At 41.4% G+C, this 18978-nt stretch overlaps 1 protein-coding gene across 12 annotated transcripts in view; it reads right to left on the bottom strand.

Annotated features, from left to right (window-relative positions):
- The window catches only part of LOC306972931 (receptor-type tyrosine-protein phosphatase F), a 312548-nt gene that overhangs the window by 220264 nt on the left and 73306 nt on the right, over window positions 1–18978 (bottom strand). The window contains exon 3 of one of the 12 annotated variants that reach the window (XM_079569644.1): window positions 3173–3214. The exons of 10 other annotated variants lie outside the window; for them this stretch is intronic. The gene's annotated coding sequence lies outside the window, so the exon portion shown is untranslated. Of the gene's footprint in view, window positions 1–2697; window positions 3022–3172; window positions 3215–18978 lie in introns of those variants that run through there. One more of the 12 variants, XM_079569645.1, reaches the window with a different exon arrangement.

Genomic DNA, 18978 nt, shown 5'->3' with positions numbered 1-18978 from the left:
AGAGTCAGGAGAGAAGAGGTGTCAGAACGGGGAGCAGAGCGTGCCAATCACAAACACATCCGGCGGAGGTCCCACTGATTGACATTGCGCAGAGCAGGCCCCTATCGCCGCTCTCATCCATCGCTGCATAAACATGTTATTCGGTAAAGAACGGGAGATTGACAATTACGCCTTGTCATCATAAAACACTTCTGACCTTGTCACCGACACAGCTACAAGCCTGACACTAGACAAATGAAAAATCTTCCATGCGCTGACATTTTTAATTTCCAGAGCCGATCATAAACAAAGCTCAGTGGCAGCTTTAGCAACAGTGCACTGAACTTTAGTGACCCGACTGGAGCGGGTATAGTTTTACTACTCATACAGTATGCAACAGAGGCAAATGTCTGGCTCTGACACCAGCGACTTCACAGTCATTGATCTGTGATTGTAAGCAGCCCCTTTCATGTCCCAACAGGGACAAGAGTGATTAAGCAAATCCATCATGCGTTAACAGACCATTACACATCATCCAATTCACCAATGATAAGAAATCAAGTTCTATGGGAAAATCTATATGCTTAGCCCATAATTACTTTGGAGAAATCCGGAAGGGAGGAGATTGAGTGATTGACTGGAGCGAATGGTGTTTTGTACAGAAGGAAAGGCTGGAGGCGAGGCCGCCTCTAACGGATATTTTGTATGTTTTCTCTAAATCTAATAAGGTCTAAATGGACAGTGCTGCTTCCTCAGGTCACTTCCTGGGCATGTCTTAATGTGTCTCTGGGACATTAGCAGAGGCAGAATGATTGTTGTGAATGAGGAATTCAGGGTCGATGGCCCAATGTCGAAGGTGAGGTCTGGCGACCTGCAGGTCGCCCAATGAGCACTGAGGTTGTTTAAACTAGGGACGAGAGCCAACACACTGTGTCTTGTTTGTTGATGCTCCTGAGCAGCTGAGAGGACATTTTAGCAGCAGTAGTCCAGTACAAGTCCAGCTTAAGTTTCGCCCCAAGGTCACCCTCATAAATCAGGTTCACTACCACTTCAACATGAGTGGGGCAGAGTTGCTCGGAGAGTCACAGTGCTGAATCATCAAATGAAATAATCATACATTTCATGTAAATAATGGATCAAGTTCAGATTCTCCAGCCATGAGGAACGAGGAACACACAGTTCAGTTTGTTGATGCTGCAAGGTGAAGCCCTGAGGAAGCCTTAATAAAGAAAACCAGTGCAGTCGTGTCTGCACTCTACTTACTCAAAACTTATTACAGCTTTGATCAAAAAGTAGCAAAAGCACTTTTCTCCCACTGACAACAGCTCCTTTTGTTGAGCAACAAACCTACTGTGCAACGGCTGCTACGTTATTATGACCTACAAGACACAGGCAAAGTTCAGCTCATCCAAAAGTTTCAAAACTCAGCTTGTAAACTTTTTATTACTCTCTAAACTCAGAACATAATACATTGCAACAGACATCTGGGGACATTGTTGTGAGACACGGCTCTGTAATGTTTTAATGCAACTTTAAAGTCAAAATCCATCTTTTTTAATTTACTCAGACCTCGTATTACAGGCTAAACTTCAGAGGATCTTGTCGACGGATCATAATTTGTGACTTTGGAAAGTTCACTACAATTATCTGGGATTTCAAAGCCATTCTGTGTCTGCTCCTGACTCGAATTCTTGTTGCTGAAACGTTAGCCTCCAGATTGCCCAGGGAGATAGAGACAACTGGAAAAACAGGTTGCTTTGGCCCTGGCGTAGGCCTATAATGCGGTAGCAGCATGGCGCCTCACCTTAGCAGCGGTAGCTAGGGGACATTCTATGGCCCTTCTATTCAAAGTGCTCTGAATAAGGAAGGGGAGGGTTCGCACCAGACAGGGCAATTTGCCAGAGAGCCAGCCAATAGAGCTAAGCCAAGACGAGGTTAACTATTGTTTTGGCTTAACAAGCAAGAGTGAGCAAGGACAAAGGAGAAAGCGGACAAAAGAATCGTAAGAAAATACCTGACCATTGAAGTGTAGCACATCAACTTATTTGGTAACTTTTGTGGGAAGAGTCAATTTGTTAAGGTATGTTTTGATTGAGAGAAGACTTCTTTTTTTCCCTGAAGGGAAGCTAAGTCCAAGTCACGGCTGAGTTTGAAAAGAAAAACATTTGCTTGTATGGACTATCAATTTTGTTTGTAATTCTCAAAAAGCTTGGTGTAAAAACATTATCAACCATTTCTTTGTCTCTGAAGAGGTTGATCTGTTAAATATAATCTTCTTCTGGAACATATGTTCTAGCTAAAGCTATTAAAATGTAACACATTAACTTTGAGTAAATAATTAAATGAAAAGACTATTTGTTAAATATTGAATGTACAAACTTGTTTATAAAAGAAAATACACCTTAGGTTACATGAGTTTGGAATTTGACAGACAACTAACAAATAACAGATATATTTTCTCATAATGGAACAGTTTTCTCTCGGTGCACATGTAATATATTTCGTGATCTGTGAGGGAAAGTCAACTTGCTATGGTTACTTGATTTAAATGGGAGAAGGGATTTTATGGGGTTAATGAGAAAAGTCTGAGTTTGTGTGTCCAAAAGTTCAGTTTCCAAACATGCACTGCACCTGTGCCGTGAAGTTGACCAGCGCAGCAGCATGAAACCACTCCACACAAAAAGTTGTACAGCGGCCGTGTTGGGAGTTCGCACTTACCAATGCATGTCAATTACGTCCAGTCAAAGAATAAATCCCAGTCTTTATTTCCTTCAATTCCAAAGTCGGACAATCCAAAATCCTTCACAAGAAAATCCAGCAGTATCCACAAAATCCCTGTATGATGTTTTATGAAAGAAAGGGAAAAAAAATAGTACACTCCCCCTTTGTTTCGCTTTCAGTCCAGTGTTAGCAGTTGGGTAAAAAAAAAAAAAACACAAAACAAAATAAAGGAGTCCTCAGTCTCTCCGCTACAAATACGTTCCCAGTAGCGCAGCGGCTCACGAGAGAGGTCCTTCCCTGGCTGCGCTGGTTCCCACACTGAGCAGCAGTTCCCGGGGATGGCCTGGGAGAAGCCAACCCACCGCGTGATGTCAGAGGTGTAGGATTTCAAACTGGGAGAGAGCAGGAGGAGGGAGGGAGGGAGGGAGGGGAGGGAGGTTGCGGGGAGGGGAAGAGGCATCGAGGGACTTACCTTTTGAACTTTGACCAATCACAGGCTACATTCGGAGCGCACCTGAAGTGGGCAGAGAGAGAAAGAAAAGCTATAGGAGCACACGTGATGGGTGTTCTTGTTCTGGCTTAGAGAATCCATTATGTGTTATCTGCGCTGTTTGTTCGAGTAAAGAATGTGGAGCTAAGTAGAAGGTGGTGAGAAGCGGGACTAAAGAACCTGAGACTGTGACTTTGGATTTAACTCGAAATGAGTTTGTGAAGGAATTTTGGTATGTTGTTTTTTCGAAGGTAATGTTTAAAAATACAGCCGTCATGGCCGACACAAAACACTCAAATTTAAAGCGTTTTCTCACATTTCATGAACCAAATAGTTTCATAATTCTATGGGAAAAGCCAAACAGCTTAAAATGGGAATCTCGCTCGTCCAAGGTTTTCAACATTTCTACACGAGCATACTGTCATGATGATTACGATTTTTGGCCTCGATATTAATCATCTATACATTTATTCGCATTCCCCTCCTATTTTTTCTTTGAGTTACATTATATTTCATGTTTATTGCAGCTTGTGTGGTATTTTAGGATATGATTATGCACATTTAGAACAAAAGTTTACTGTATTGAGAGTTGACATTATATACAGTAGTATCGTTAGAGTCAATATATCGTTTATCGCGATACTTTCCTGCCTCAATATATCGAACTTTGATATTGTGACAGGCCTAATGATAAGTCACATTTAGATACATTTTCTTTGGGTGAATCTGCTGCACAGATTTCAAACAGATTTTGAACAGAATATGCAAACTTTTAGGCTACATAAAATAAAGTATAAGGATAAAATTAAAGTCCTTTTCGTTGAAATAGCATCATTAGATAAGCCTCTTTAATGCATTAGTAGCTCTCTGTCGCTTTTGTTACATAAAAGAGTACTTAATACAAGTGCTTTGTCTTTCAGGTCAAGTGTGTGGTCAGATACAGAAGTGTGTTTGGTATGATACGATTAATCACAATTAATTATATTTTCGATTCATCATGAGTTAAAGCTTTAATTTTGACAGTCCTAGTTTAACCTCCAACTTCCTCCCCCGCCTTAACCGAGTGCATTTTCTCCGGTTCGGCTTTACCCAAGTCTAAAAGCTTCTCGACTCGAGAGCAACAGTGTAACGACTCATTTGAAAGCAAAGGCCTACAAAACTGATCCTTTTTTTGTCGTTGTTTCCGCCTTTTTGTTACATTTTTGAAGTGTTTTTGTCATGTTTTTGTTGTTTTTTCATTATTTATTTCGTTGCTTTTTGGACATGCTTTTGTCGCATTTTTGTCACATTTTTGTTGTTTTATTGTTGCTTTTCTAGAACGTTTTGTCACTCTTTCATTGCTTTTTTGTGGCTTATTTTTATTGCTTTTTTTTGTTGTGTTTTCGTAACGAGACAAGAGGAGAAGATGGAAACTCCACACAGAAAAGCGGCCCCGGAATCAAACCCGGGACATTCTTTCAATGAGGCAAGAGCGCCAGTCGCCGATTATGATTTGCCATGACTGTCAAATAAGAAATGCACTGATTTGGAAATGTGGTTTCAAAAGCGTTAATTAAATATGCCCTGCAGAGAACATTATCAGGGGACTTCCATTAATACAGGATATTAATGGGAATCAAAACGCAGTTAACTTAGAAGTAAATATTTCACAATCCTCAAACAGCTTCAAACGGGTAGAGCTTTGAGTTGGAGGCGCGCTAACGCACACAAACTCCGACACAATGGTTTCCTCAGTCCCCGCGGTCAGACTCTGCTAGCCACGGAGCTAATCATCCACAACAGATGTTCAGAAATGTTCTCTCGGATTTATGACGGCGCTCAGAGGAACAGCCAAGTCAGCCCCTGGTGCACTTTTTCTCCTCTGTCTCCACAAGGACAAGGGATTGCACAGAGAGGGAGAGGGGAGCATGTCAGCACAGCCACTCTCCTTCCCCAACGCCAAAAACTAACTCAAAGGTTCGCCGCCCGAGAGAGAGAGACACAATAGATCACACGGCGCTGGACCCTAGGGAGGGGTTTGGTCATTTATCGCAGAATTAATGTGTGCACCAAAGCGCCATTTGTTCAGATATACCTTAGCAGTGCTTTCTCAGACCAACACTAGTATTGGTTTATTGTTTATACTGTGAACTTCAGAGATTGATGGGCATAGAATACAAGGGTTAAGCCTCGTGCCTAAGACCGAGTTGACCTTCAAAAGATCTGGCAACAACTCAAAGGCACTGGAAATAAGTACAGTACATGAGCAGAGTCAGCCTTTAGTTTCTTTGAAGTCCCTGTTTTATAAGAGTTTCATTAAAATGATGATTATTAATGTAGTCAGAGATCACAAGAGCGCACTTTGTACCAGTTCCTGCCCTGGATAAATGAGGGCCAAAGAGTGACCTAAACCAGGCTAAATCAATGCAAATCAATGAACTCCTTGGGGAAAGTGATTGGCCCCGAGGGGAAAAGCGATAAGAGACTTGTAACAACACATCCCTAACAACACGCAGATAATGCGGTTTTATAATATGTTGTTTTAGCTTCCTTCATTTTAATGTAGGCTCATCTTGCTGCTCTGACCATGACAATAAACAGGAAAAATGTGCCTTGTGAATACTTCCTTACAAACAATGTGGTTCACCAATGTTTGCAATCAGAAACAATGTCATGATTAGCGTCTACGATCTTAAAAATTGTCACAAATACTTTCAAAATGTATATATCGAGTTGTTTTGCACTCTTTTTTTGCAACAGGCCTGGAGGAGTTCTGACAAACAACTGTTCACGGTCACATTAAGTCGTTATATTTTTTAACATTCAAATATATAATACAAATAATTCAAACTAGGGCTACTCGATGATGCAACAAATGATTTCAAGCATGCCTCGATTGAGGAGAGGTCTCTGTTTCACACCTGCCCCCTGCTGGCCAGCTCTCACACCTGCGCAAGTAAACTGAGCAGCGCGGCCTGATGACATCATCACACAGCTACTGTATTTTGTGTTGTTTTGTAATCCTGTCTTGGTGTTTGTTTGTCTCATGTATTGTAACTGATGAAATTGTTACATATTGTCTTTTGAATAACTAAATACAAATCAAATACAAAACAAAACAAAATTAATCTTGATTTATTGCACAGCCCTAACTGCTCGGATTCTTGCGATTCCCACTGCATTTCATAATGATAAACCAAAAGAGATTTCAAAATGGAAAACACTGTACTGACATGGCAGCTAACAATTCATTTTTTTCGCTACTATGTTGTTCTGTCCCCCGTATAATGTAGAACCTCTATGGCAACAGTCAATTTAAAACATTCAATCAAAATTGTTATTAAGATCTTTCACTATTTCTAAATGCTATCAGCTGTTTCATCATCAAGGTTTGTATCATCCTTATTTCCATTTTCTTCTTCTCTTATGCATACTCTTTAACTACACAACCACTTCTTGCTCAATAAACTCAATAAATTTCCAGTCAAATAGGCTCGCCGGGCTCTGAGCGGAGAGCAGCGAGAAGTCACACTTATTATGTCCACTATTCTCTCCTGCCTATGATCTGGCCGGTGCTGCGGGCTACAGGAACACAAAGGTTTGAATCAGAGCGCATTAAACACTGAGTTATGTGTATGGGCAAAGCGTTAATAATTAAATTATACATAACATCTATTTCATCATATGTTTGTGCGCGCTCATAGGGAAAATTAGCTTTCAGGAATGGTAATGTTATTGCTTTGTGTGAGCCCAATAAATCAAACAGGCCTGGGTTATTGTAATAGTGGGTTGTGAAACCAATGCAAAACCCGCGTTGGACGGACTGGAGTTAGAGCCTTTTACATGCCATTACTACAGAAGAGTTTTCTCAAAGACGCTGGATTCGTCTCCTGCTGAAAATGGCGAACGGCAATGCGTTCTCCATTCCCTTTGTTGTTAACAATGAGAGACAGCGTGATTTAACTGCAGGCTCTAGATCTGCATACAGCAACACTTTTCAGCAAGAAGCGCCATTGTTTCATATTCAACTTTTCCCTTCTGGTATTCCACAAATGAAATCTAGGTCGTCTGATTTACAAAGCAATAGAAATTGTAGAGCCAAGTTGGTGACTATTTCATGTAAATCCACTGCATTACGGATGATCAAACCGCCAGCTGACGCAAGTGTGCTCTTTGCAGGCAGGACCGGCTCGGATGGGGTGCAAAGGCTGAGTCGACACCAGCACCTCGTTTTAAAGCAGTACTAAGTAACTTGTTTACCTTAATAAATCCTTTTTGTAGTCCTTCTGGGGGTAATACAAGTGTCGATGGGATGATTGGGGGGGTCTTTCATCTCCCCCTGGTGTCTCTGGCCAGAAAACCACACTTGCAGCTCTCCCTGCTCCGACCCGCAGCCCCAATACGCACTAATGGAATCATGAAGAAGCAGCTAACAGGCAAACGGGCCAAGCTAACTGCGGGCTAGCGCCACTTAAACAATATTTATGCCCTTTGTTTTTTTTTCTTTCAGGTTAGTATTTATTCTCACGTAACATGCCACCACACCTGCAGTAGCGCTTATGGCCTCTAGGGGCATGTTTTACTTAGTTCTGCTTTAACGCAACTTTTTTACCTTAATAAATCCTTTTCATAGTCCCTCTGGGGGTAATACAAGTGTTGATGGGATAATTGGGGGGTCTTTCATCTCACCCCGGTGTCTGGCCATAAAACCACAATTGCAACTGCGCCACCACTGGGTAGGTGTCACCAATACACACCAGCAGAATCATGAAGAAGAAGCTAACAGGCTAACGTGCAAAGCTCACTGCGGGCTAGCGCCACTTAAACTGTATTTACAGCCAAGTTTGGGTGAAAAAAAATATCTCCATTGTGTAATTAGATGTACAATATCCCTCTCTTCCTTTTTCTTTTCTGTCAGCGTAGTATTTACTCTCACGGACAATTAATGAGTAAAAAACTGCGACATGCTACGACACCTGCAGTGCCGCTTATTACCTCTAGGTGCATGAGTTACTTCGTACTGCTTTAAAATGTTCAATTATAGCTGAGTTATTATTATTATGATATATGAGGAAGAACAACAGGCCACTTCAATATGAATCACTGCACATGGAAGAAGATAGTGAGTCTAATAGAGAGACTAGCATTAAGGACAAAATCTACAATATCTAATGAACTGTTAAAGAGCTGAAAAGAACAATTAACTCAACAGCTTGCTTGCGAATTTGTATAAACCAATCATTACACCTACACGCGTCTGAGAAACTATTTTAGTGGGAGTAAGCAGCGTGTGCCAGCTGAAATGTCACAACAGATCAAAATGCTGAATGCTGCAGAGTGGTAAGAGGCTGCAGGGACGACAATCTCCCCGCAGTGAGGTGAGTATTAATTGGGAGAGCTGAGGGAATGCGGTGTCTGTCGTTCGGACCACATGACTCATCTCTGCTTGCTCTCGTCTCATATCATTTTTTTTTTTTAGGGGAACGTAAATGGACTCGCAGTAACCTCCGGGCAAGAGACGAGTTTTAAGACTTAACTTCCCCCACACTTAAGGCTTGAAAAGACTTAGACACGCCCCCTGCTAGGACGAACAATTTATAAGCCGGCGACGACGACCCATCCCCCGCTTATTTCAATACGCTCTGAAAAGGTCGTCAAAGGCAGGGTTGAGACAGTCCAATTGTGAGACAAGTTTTAACATTCCCAAAGGCTTCACAGAAGAATCCATCTACTAGGGCTGGGCTATCGAATAGAATTTAATCAACATTGCAATTTCTACTTTGGTAGTGCAAGCTTTACTTTGCAATACTCGTCAGGGGACAATCGTCAGGTTTACAGCCTTTTTTTTTTGCATATTAACACTTTTTGCCGAATTGATAAAATTTGCTTTAACATCTTAACCCCCCCCCCCCCCCCCCCCCTTAACCAAGTGCATTTTCTTCAGTTTAGTTTTATACAAATTTGAAAAGTTATAGCCTATAAGCCAGTGTAACGCCTCATTTGAAAGCTAAGACCTACAAGACTCATCTAAACTGATCTTTTTCCTTGCACTGTTGCCATGTCACTTTTTTTGACATTTCTTTTCTTTGCTTTTTTTTGCTGCATTTCTGTCACTCTTTTGTTGCTCTTTTGTGGCTTTTCGGTTGCATATTGAGTCCGTTTTTCATATTTTTCTGTGATTTTGTCACTTTTCTGCTGGTATTTTGTGGCGTTTTTGTTGCTTTTTTCGTCACACATTTTTGTCTCTTTTTCATCGCTTTTTTGCCACGTTTTTGTCACTGTTTTGTTGTGTTTTCATCCTCGTTTTTGTTGCTATTTTGACACTTTTTTCTAATTCCTAATCCTAATTGGAGTCAATGTGCTTGGTTCAGGTGGGGGTTTAGGGGTTAAAGTATCCACGTTACATTTGCTAATCTAATGTTTCCAAATCTTTAGGAATAATAAATGCTCAGACTTCTTGATTCACAAATCCTTTTCGTAGTCCCTCTGGGGGCAATACAAGTGTAAATGGGATGATTGGGTGGGATCTTTCATCTCCCCCGGTGTCTCTGCCAGAAACAAAAAATTCAACTTTGCTGCCACCGCGTTGGAGCAAGCAATACACACTAATAGAATCCCGAAGAAGAAGCTAACATGCTAACAGGCAAAGCTAACTTTGGGCTATAGCACCATTTAAACAGTATTTACAGCCAAGTTTGAGTGTGTAATTGGATGTACAATATCCCTCTCTTCCTTTGTCTTTTTTGTCAGCGTAGTATTTACTCTCACGGACAATTAATGAGTAAAAAAACGCAACATGATACGACACTTGCAGTTGTGCTTATGGTCTCTAGGGGCATGAGTTAAATACTCAGTTTGGTCAAAGATGTTGAAGCTCCTTACCATATACCCAAGTAAAGCTTGTCAGATTACTAATAGTGAAAGTGTTTGGCTTCAATCTTTAACAGGCAAGATCGACAATACTGGTGATAGAAAGCAGTTGTTTTTTGTATAATACCCAAGTAGGTGTCGTTTGACTGTAACCAGCCCTACACTTTGACCGTAACACATTTCAAAAAAGCTGCCAGACAAAATCTTAAAAGTGTGACACAGCCCCTTTGCCCAGTTGGAGCGAGACAAAAGCCCCGACTTCCAGAATGTTAGCATGCGGCTAAAACAGCGGAGGTTATCTGCGGGTTAAAAACGCCTGGATCGGGCCAAACAACTAGACTCGCAGTATCTCGCCTCATCATCTGATAGGAAACTGTGCTCGCTGCTAGAGGGAGCGGGAGGCATCACAGCAACCCGGAGAGTTTTATCAATACCACCGTCTGCAGCATCAACAAAGTCAGCCCAAACATTTTAACAAGGTGCAGTCCGCGAGGAGAGAAGTTTCACGGGTCAGCAGGCATGGGTATCACTTCAAGCCTTTCGGTAATGAATAAACAAACATCTAAAAATACCCAGACAAGAAAGCATTTTGAGAAAAAAAGTTTGCCGTTAATGCTGCTACCGGCTGCACGGGCAATATCAGATCATAAACAGGAGGGATTAATGGGGTGGAAAACAGCAGTCCGTATAAACTTGTTATGTGGGTGTGAAGATGCAAGTCAGCAGGATACAGTTAATGGATCGAGGAGGGGTTTTTAAAAAGGTCAAAGTTCAAAGAAGATGATGGGTGGAAATTTAACCAATGCAGTTTGGTGATGCGATCAATCAAGGGATCTCAGGTTCACATTTTATAAAATATGTGCCCTGATAGACGAAATACGGCTTCGATTTCGAGCAGACCTTGCATTTCTTATATTGTTAAGGTTTTGTGGCGAGAGTATGGAGTTACAATGTTTAACAAACCATTAAGGAAAGGTGAGACGCAGGCATTTGGAGTCTATAGTAACGCTGAGTGAAGAGGGATACATTACCTGCCAATCAGAGGGTATTACTTTCACTATTATCGTGGTGCACATTTTTGAACACATCCATAAGCATTAACCTTTGAGAGAGGTTTTTACTGCTCAACTAATACAAATAAACACCTGGGACTGACATTGGACCCAACGCTGACATTTAAGAAACATGTTAAGCAGCTAAAAGGAGTATCATTTACTCAATTTTGCAGGATTTCATTAAAGTCTGTGAGTGGGATGGGCACCCGGGCATCAGCTCGAGGAGACAGTGAGCTTCCACCCTTTGGACAGACTGTGCTCTCAGTAAAAGGCACCAAGTACTGGAATAGTCGTCCTTTATCACTGAGAGAGACTCCATCTCTGGCCACTCTTAAAGCACACTTCAAACCGTGGCTAAAGGAAAACCAGGCCTGCGATCACTTTTAGTTGTTAATGTATTTGTTGTGATTTGTTGTTACATTTTGTAAATTGTGTATTTGTCTGCCGAGGGACTACAGATGGAAATTAGCATCTCTGCTATAATCTGGCATATTTACAGTGTACATGTGCAGCTGTTCATTAATTTGCACTGTCCCTATCAAATAAATAAATAAAAAATCCAAGAATCATATGTGGAGTTTTAGCCTCTTAACCCTCGCCTTAACTGAGTGCATTTTCTCCAGTTCAGCTTTAGCCAGTGAAGCGCCTCATTCGAAAGACTGACAAAACTCATCTAAAAGGATCTTTTGCCTTGTACATTTTGTGGGGGTTTTTGTCACATTTTTGCTGCATTTTCATCACATTGCTTTTTTTTTTTTTTACACTTCTTGTTGAATTTTTGTTGCTTTTTTTGCTGCGTTTTTGTCACTTTTTTGACCCTTTTTCATCACTTTTCTGTTGCTCCTTTTTGGCTTTTGTTGCTGCGTTTTCATCACACATTTTTGTCTCATTTCTGTTGCTGTTTTGACACTTTTGTCAAGAAGCTTTCAGATTTGGGTAAGGCTAAACTGGAGAACGCGTGCTCGGTTCAGGTGGGGGGTTAAGAGGCTACATTGTCAGACATTTTACATAGAATGCGATCCCACAAAAGAACTATTTTGTTCTTTTGCAGGAGACCTAAAGGCATCCTTTGCGATTCGCTAGTTGCAGTTTCCATCCAATTATTGAGCATGCAGCCCCATAAGACAAGTAGACAAGGCAATGTGTGAGCCAACCCTCTTCTCCTGATCCAGCACACGTTCATTATTATCACATTATTTGACACCTCTCAATCATAATAATACCCCAACTGTACTCTGCGCCCTGAAAGCCATCGAATGTACATTTTGCACATTATAAAACTGTCCATGTATCCAATTTATGCTTTCATTTCTGGCACTAAATTTGGCCCCGCATATGTGCGATCTTGACAACGGGACAATATTGGCAGCGTGCCGGTGGTGAAAAAACTGCTGACCTGCGTCGTAAACATGGAGCTGTGAAAGTCAGAGTACTGCCGCTGATGGGCTGCGGCTGTAGCACTGTGTCATTATGTCCGAGAGCACAGCTGGGCCACACCTGTTAGCCCCCTATTCCCAAACTCATTCACAATATAGCACAATATCTAAACACATGGCTCTGCTACTGGCGCTATGTCTGCCCGCTCGCAATTCATCCAGAGATTATGAGCATCTTGTCATCGCCGTCATATGTAAAGAAAGTCAAACATGGGGTTAAGCAGAGTTTCCAGATTACAAAAATAACCTTGTAGCCTGTGATCTCAAGGCACGATATGGGACGTGAGAAGGCTCTGGTTAAGCTAGAAGCATGTGGTTGTGTTGGAAGTCTCATGATTCAATTATGAAGGACTATATGGGAACTTTGTCCAGCCAATGTTAAGACTCTACTGGTCAATCTAACAGTGCAAGGCAGATGCTTTTTACCAAGAACTACTTTCATTACTGTAATCTGACTAGCTTTACTTGGGTACATGGCAAGGGGCTTCAATATCTTTGACCAAACTGACCATGAGGTGTACTGCAGAGGCCTGCTTTCATTAAAGGTGCATTATGCAACATTTTATGTGGAGGAAAAAGGTAATATTTGTGCGAATTTGACCTTGTAGTGACCCAGCTGCTGTACAACCGGTCACTCGTGGTTTACTTTCCATCATAGTGGTCTCCAGGATCAATTGTTTGGGAGGTTTTCACTGCTGACGGACCCTCTCACCACAAAACCTATTAAACAGTTGATCCTGGAGCGTTGTAGAGGCCACCGTGATCGAAAGTAAAGGCACCATGCTGACCATCCATGCAGCTGCTGGGTCACTACAAGGTAAAATATGCACAAATATCAACTTTTTTTCCCCACATAAAAAGTTGCATGATGTACCTTTAAGTGTATCCAATTTCTCTTCTTCCTCTGCAAGAGAATGCATTTCATTGTTTTGTTGAGATTTTATTTTATGGTGTTGTTTTAACAAATATGGGCCGCAACCTGCATGATACAGTCTCCTTGTATATGTTATTTAGTATTGAGTCAGAATGTAGATATTTTTACTAAATATACACATGAGTATTTTTTGAAAGCATGCTTTAAACATTTGGCTACAAGCAGTTTTTGACCTGATGGCATCTGTGGTAAAGCAGTAGTATTTACAATATATAAGCGATAGTAACAGAGATCATGTGTATATTGTAATTCTGTTTAGTAGTTTTGTAGACAGTAGTATCAGGCATCCTTTCTAAATTTTGAATCCTACAACTCCTCTGCTGACTTTAAACACCTCCAGAACCTCTTTGATCATCTTAAAAATCCCAAGGGCACTACATTTGGCAGTGGATATTTTTTTCTCGGGACAGTCTCGAGATAACGCCGGCTCGGTTTACAGCGAGAGAGTGCAGCCGGTGGCACACGGCGGCGGGACGGGAGGCGCGAAGACGACAAGGGCAGTGGGAAAGCGAGCGCACATAAACACTGATAAGATTGGCCCTTCTGTGTTTGACCTTCGGCGACGTGGACGTGCCTCTATGCGGCGTTACGTCCGCCGCATGAGAAAGTGAGCATGTGCGCCGGGGACCGAGTGACCGGCACAACATGTGTCACGAAAGGGAGGGGTGACCATGGGCTTGAATGTTTAACACAGGGCGCAACAGAGCACAGAAGAAGAGTGATGGAGTGATAGCGCCTGCAGTATTGTGTATATTATAAGCCCTGAAGCAAAATTTTAATATGGATATTAAAAATCAGAATAGGTGGTAGGGTTAGACATATTTGGTGTTGGCCTTCTCAGAACAATAAATACATTCAGATGTTCCTTTTTATCATCCAGGGTGACCAGTACAAACTAATTGCACTGTGATTGGGAGAGTTATGCCCAATGCCCTTGATGATGCAGCAATAGCAAGAACCTTTACTCTGACCGAATCTGCGGACACAAAGACAAATTCTTTAAACCCACTACATCAAAACCCTAATCCTCCCTTTTATCGGGTGCTCCAGAGGCACGAGGCATTTGGAGAAAACCTACAAGATTATAAGAATTCTGTATTTTTCGGACTATAGGTCACACTTTTTTTTCATAGTTTGGCTGGGGGTGCGACTTATACCCAGGTGCGACTTATTTATCAAAATATATAATTTCACATGTTTGTTATTTTCACAATGACAGCTGCTAGAGGGCGCACTAGGCTTGTGTACCAGTATCTGCTACTCCTGTACCACTGAAAGTTTGGAGTGAGCGACTTGCCAGGGACTGGTGAAAAGCGTAGGTTACTCTTACTGCAATGAAGAAAACACCAAAAGCTAATCGCGGGCTAAAGCAAAAAGCTAAAAGCTAGATGGCCACAGCTAGAGGAATGAGTTTGCAAATGAGAGCTTGAGCAATGTGATGCCGGAAAAGGCTTGTAAACAGTGCAGTTACGCCTCCATGCCCAGGTAGTTGCCAAGGCTGGAGCGACCTATACTCCAGAGCGACTTATATATGTTTTTTGCTTCTTCATTATGCATATTTTGGCTGGTGCAACTTATTCTACGGAGTGACTTATAGTCCGGAAAATACGGTATGCAAACTTCTCACAAAAATATCCCACCCGGCCCTGAATTGAAACCTTCTTGCGATGAGTTGGGTTTGCTAACTCTTAAGCCTCACTGCCAGCCAGTTACTCTGAAGTCAAAGCTTCACAGGGGTCCAAAGGGTGATATTGTACAAATACAAAGGTAAAGTCATGCCACTTCATAACCTATAAGGCTCGGGGACAGTCATGTTCGCCTTGATGACAGTGTAAGCCTCATCTCTTGTTGATGCCACTCAACATCACTACCTCATCCATCTCAACGCGAGTAGCAACTGTGTAAGAGGTGGCCTTCAAATGAATAGTATCCAGTCACAGTCCAGCAATGTAACAAGAAATGATGACAGCATGTAAGCAACTTGATACAACTTGTGTGCAGGATTTTACTTACAAAATGTGAACTCGAAAACATCCAAAATGTCAACATAAAGATGATTGATTGGGCTCTTGTTTTTAATAGCAGCTAAGTCCAATAGGTGTTGGCAAGAACTGGTCAAAAGCAAAGACAAATGTAGGGGCGAAGGTCCAGGGTTTGAATTTAAGACCGATCAGGGCCTTTTGTGGTTAAGTTTGCATGTTCTCCTAATGTTTCCATCGGTTTTCTCCAGGTCCTTTGGTTTCTCCTTCCTCCAAACATGCTGTTCATGTTGGCTCATAATGGCAGCGGCTCAGGACTGAACCACCATCTGATCTACGTAATGGCAATAAAAGCACCTTATTATGTCATGAATATCTTACGAATTATTTCTAATACAAAAGCAATTTTCTGTTTAAAAGAAGGTTCCCTGCATTTGACTCCGAGCTCATGATGAATACTTGGCGGCACTAATTCTCAATTTAGCTGCAATTACAGCGCAGCAGAAGACAACATGACATCATTAGAAGAGCCCTTGTCAAAGGTCAATGGGAATACCGATGAAATATGACATTTCTGTGGGGTGAAGAAGACACTTAGTGAAATAATTACGAGGCATCTTTAACAAGAGAGATATGGTTTGGTTCTTTAATCGTGACAGGTACAGAAGTGAAGATTTGGAAAGCACCTATTGTCAGTAAGATATATTCACTGTAGCAAAGCAAGGCTGCTCGCCATGAACACAAAACCTTACCAACCACAACAAGACCGTTTTACGTATTTTAAGCCATATTGCATAACATTTCACATAGGGACATAAGGATATTGAGTTGCAATATTAAAACGGCAGGTATCCGTCAATGTATCCGTGGCTTTGTAATGGCTTTTCAAAGTCCTGCTGGTGAATTATAGTGAGACAAATACGTAAGATCCAATCTTGGTCATAATCCGCCTTAAAAGCTTTGTTTCCAAAAAAGAATGTTGTCGAGGAACTGCCCAAATACATGTCTCAAATCAAATGCGATGCTCCGTGAATTTTTCAACTGCTGTGTGGAAAACGAACCTGAAACTGCACTTAATGAGCACATGGCCTACACTGCGCTGCTTTAAAAATAATAAAAATATATAAAAAACCTTTACCATAAGCTAAAGGCTATGTCAGTGTTTTTCTGTAGGCCTTTTGTCTGACTGTTTTATTGAAGTTTAAGTTATGTTCCTCGATACTTAATTGTTTCAACTGTTTTTACTTGCCGAGCACATTCATGATTGATTTTTCAGTGATCAGCATTTTATGTTGTCATGATCCATAGATACACACAATAATCTTTGTTATTATCATCATAAACACAATATTGTGAGCTATTATACAATACCGTGAGCCTCTCCACAGTATTGCAATAAATATCGTACCGTGAGATCAATATCGACACGGCACCGTACCGTGAGATTATGATATCGCTACATCCCTAAAAAATTGAATAAAATAAAACACAAACATTACGAGTGTTTCATTGGCAAAAACAGTGAAACTAACCACTAACTAACAAGCTGCAAGTGGGACATTATCAAATCTTCTAAATTCAGTGGGTTTGTTGCTGCTTTGCTTTGACGACAGGAAGCCAAACATTACTTTTAAATGCATTCAGTCCTCTCTTAAATGCTTTAGTTTGAAAACTATTAGGCCTGTATTTTGCTCCTGTTATTTTGTAGCAACATGAAACCTTGAATGTGTAGATTCAGGTCAACACTTTAATCAAAAAGAAAATACTTAAATTAGTTCATTTAAAAAAAGCATACCATAATTCTGCACACAAAAACATCTTGTTTGACCTTAATGTTAATGTAACTTATCATTTCTCGACGGAACACACGTATTAGCCAAGTAAACATTGACTTAAATTTGGCAGGGGAATGTTTAATTTGGACTTGACTGTTTTGTTTCTTTTCATTTAGATTGAAATGGGGCTTCTCTTCATTACACTGTGCTTCTGACAACATCCAGGGCAGGCTCTCGGAGGGGAACAGCGGAGCATGCTGGCGAATGCATGAGACAAATCATTTTTATCTGGGAGCCCGGCGGGTATTGACAAACCAGAGATGCATTTAGATAGCCCAATTAAAACGGGGAAATGAAGCGACGTCGAGGCACTTTACAGCAGCGCGGCCCCTCTCTGCCCTCTGGCCCCTGCGCTCCCCCGGCACCTCTCGGGAGACCCCAGTCCTCCTCGTGCGCAGTCAGGGTCCGGGGGTGGCGTGAAAGCGAAGGCTGCGGGTGGCGCACAGACAAGTGGCTTTGAGATGAAATACGCAACGTTTTCAAAGGGAACCAGGCGAGGTGATGTAATGTTGTTTTGCTGTTGAGACCGAGACTAGGCGAGGCTTAGGGACGGTAAAACTCAGCCTTGGACAATGGTCAAGCAGAAGCACGGCTGATGGAGACATTACATTAACATTAGAGTATTACGCATGAAGACAAATGGATGAACTAAAAACAAAATGATGGTTAAAAGCCCTATACTGCTTCCCCGCTTTTTCAAACTGTTTCATTTTCTAAGTTGACGATAATACTGTACTTCCTTGACAAAATCTAACAAAAAGGTATTTTCACCGTTGTATTTTGGTGTCAAAATCTGACAGCGCATACCCCGACAACATCCACAAATCATAACACGCTACAGGCAGCAAATTTGTTTCTCAAACTACTTCTTCAAAATTATACTCTACGGTTTTACCCAACAAGACTAAAGAAAAAGAAAAAGTAAAGTGAAGAAAAAGTGATTCAGGTGATGATCACTGTTTCACCATTTTAGGGGATGATCAGTGTTGACTTCTTGTTCAAAATGTGTAAAAAGGTGTACATAGGTTGAACATTTTGACTCATCATGTTTATGCCTCTATGTATGTTTCTATGTAAACCATTCTTGTTAATACTGTCCATACTGCCATAACTTAAAGGGGCTGGATGCAAATTCGCCATTTTATACTCACTACTGCCACCTCAGGCCATATGTGTAACTGCACCTTCTATATTAAGCTCGTGCATGACGGCAATTCGGGCCGAAGTGACACATTTTTGAGTGACCGTACAGGATTTTAGAGGCAGTTGTGGTGAACAGGTCTGAGCTCATTCTACACATTAGGACATGGCTGGAACATGTAGGGGGAGGAAAATACAGAATTTTAACATTTTTAAACTCCCTATAGTCCCTTTAAAGAGGAACTAAGTCACTTGTTTACCTTAATAAATCCTTTTCGTAGTCCCTCTGGGGGTGATACAAGTGTTAATGGGATGATTGGAGGGTATTTAATCTCCCCCTGGTGTCTCCAGCCAGAAAAATCACACTGTCAACTTCCCTGCCTCCTGGTCAGAGGTGCAATACACACTAATTGGTTGTGTTCAGGCTGTAGAATGTGATGATGTCACACTACCAAGTGGGGGGCAGGAGCCAGTTTTTCCGATTAACTGCACTACACTTTCACAAGCAGTATCTAAAAAGGAAATGTATGAATTACAAAAATGTTACAAAAATCATTATT

Source organism: Gobius niger (assembly GCF_951799975.1).
Source record: "Gobius niger genome assembly, chromosome: 13".
Classification (NCBI taxonomy): Eukaryota; Metazoa; Chordata; class Actinopteri; order Gobiiformes; family Gobiidae; genus Gobius; species Gobius niger.
This window is presented reverse-complemented; position numbering and strand designations above follow the sequence as displayed.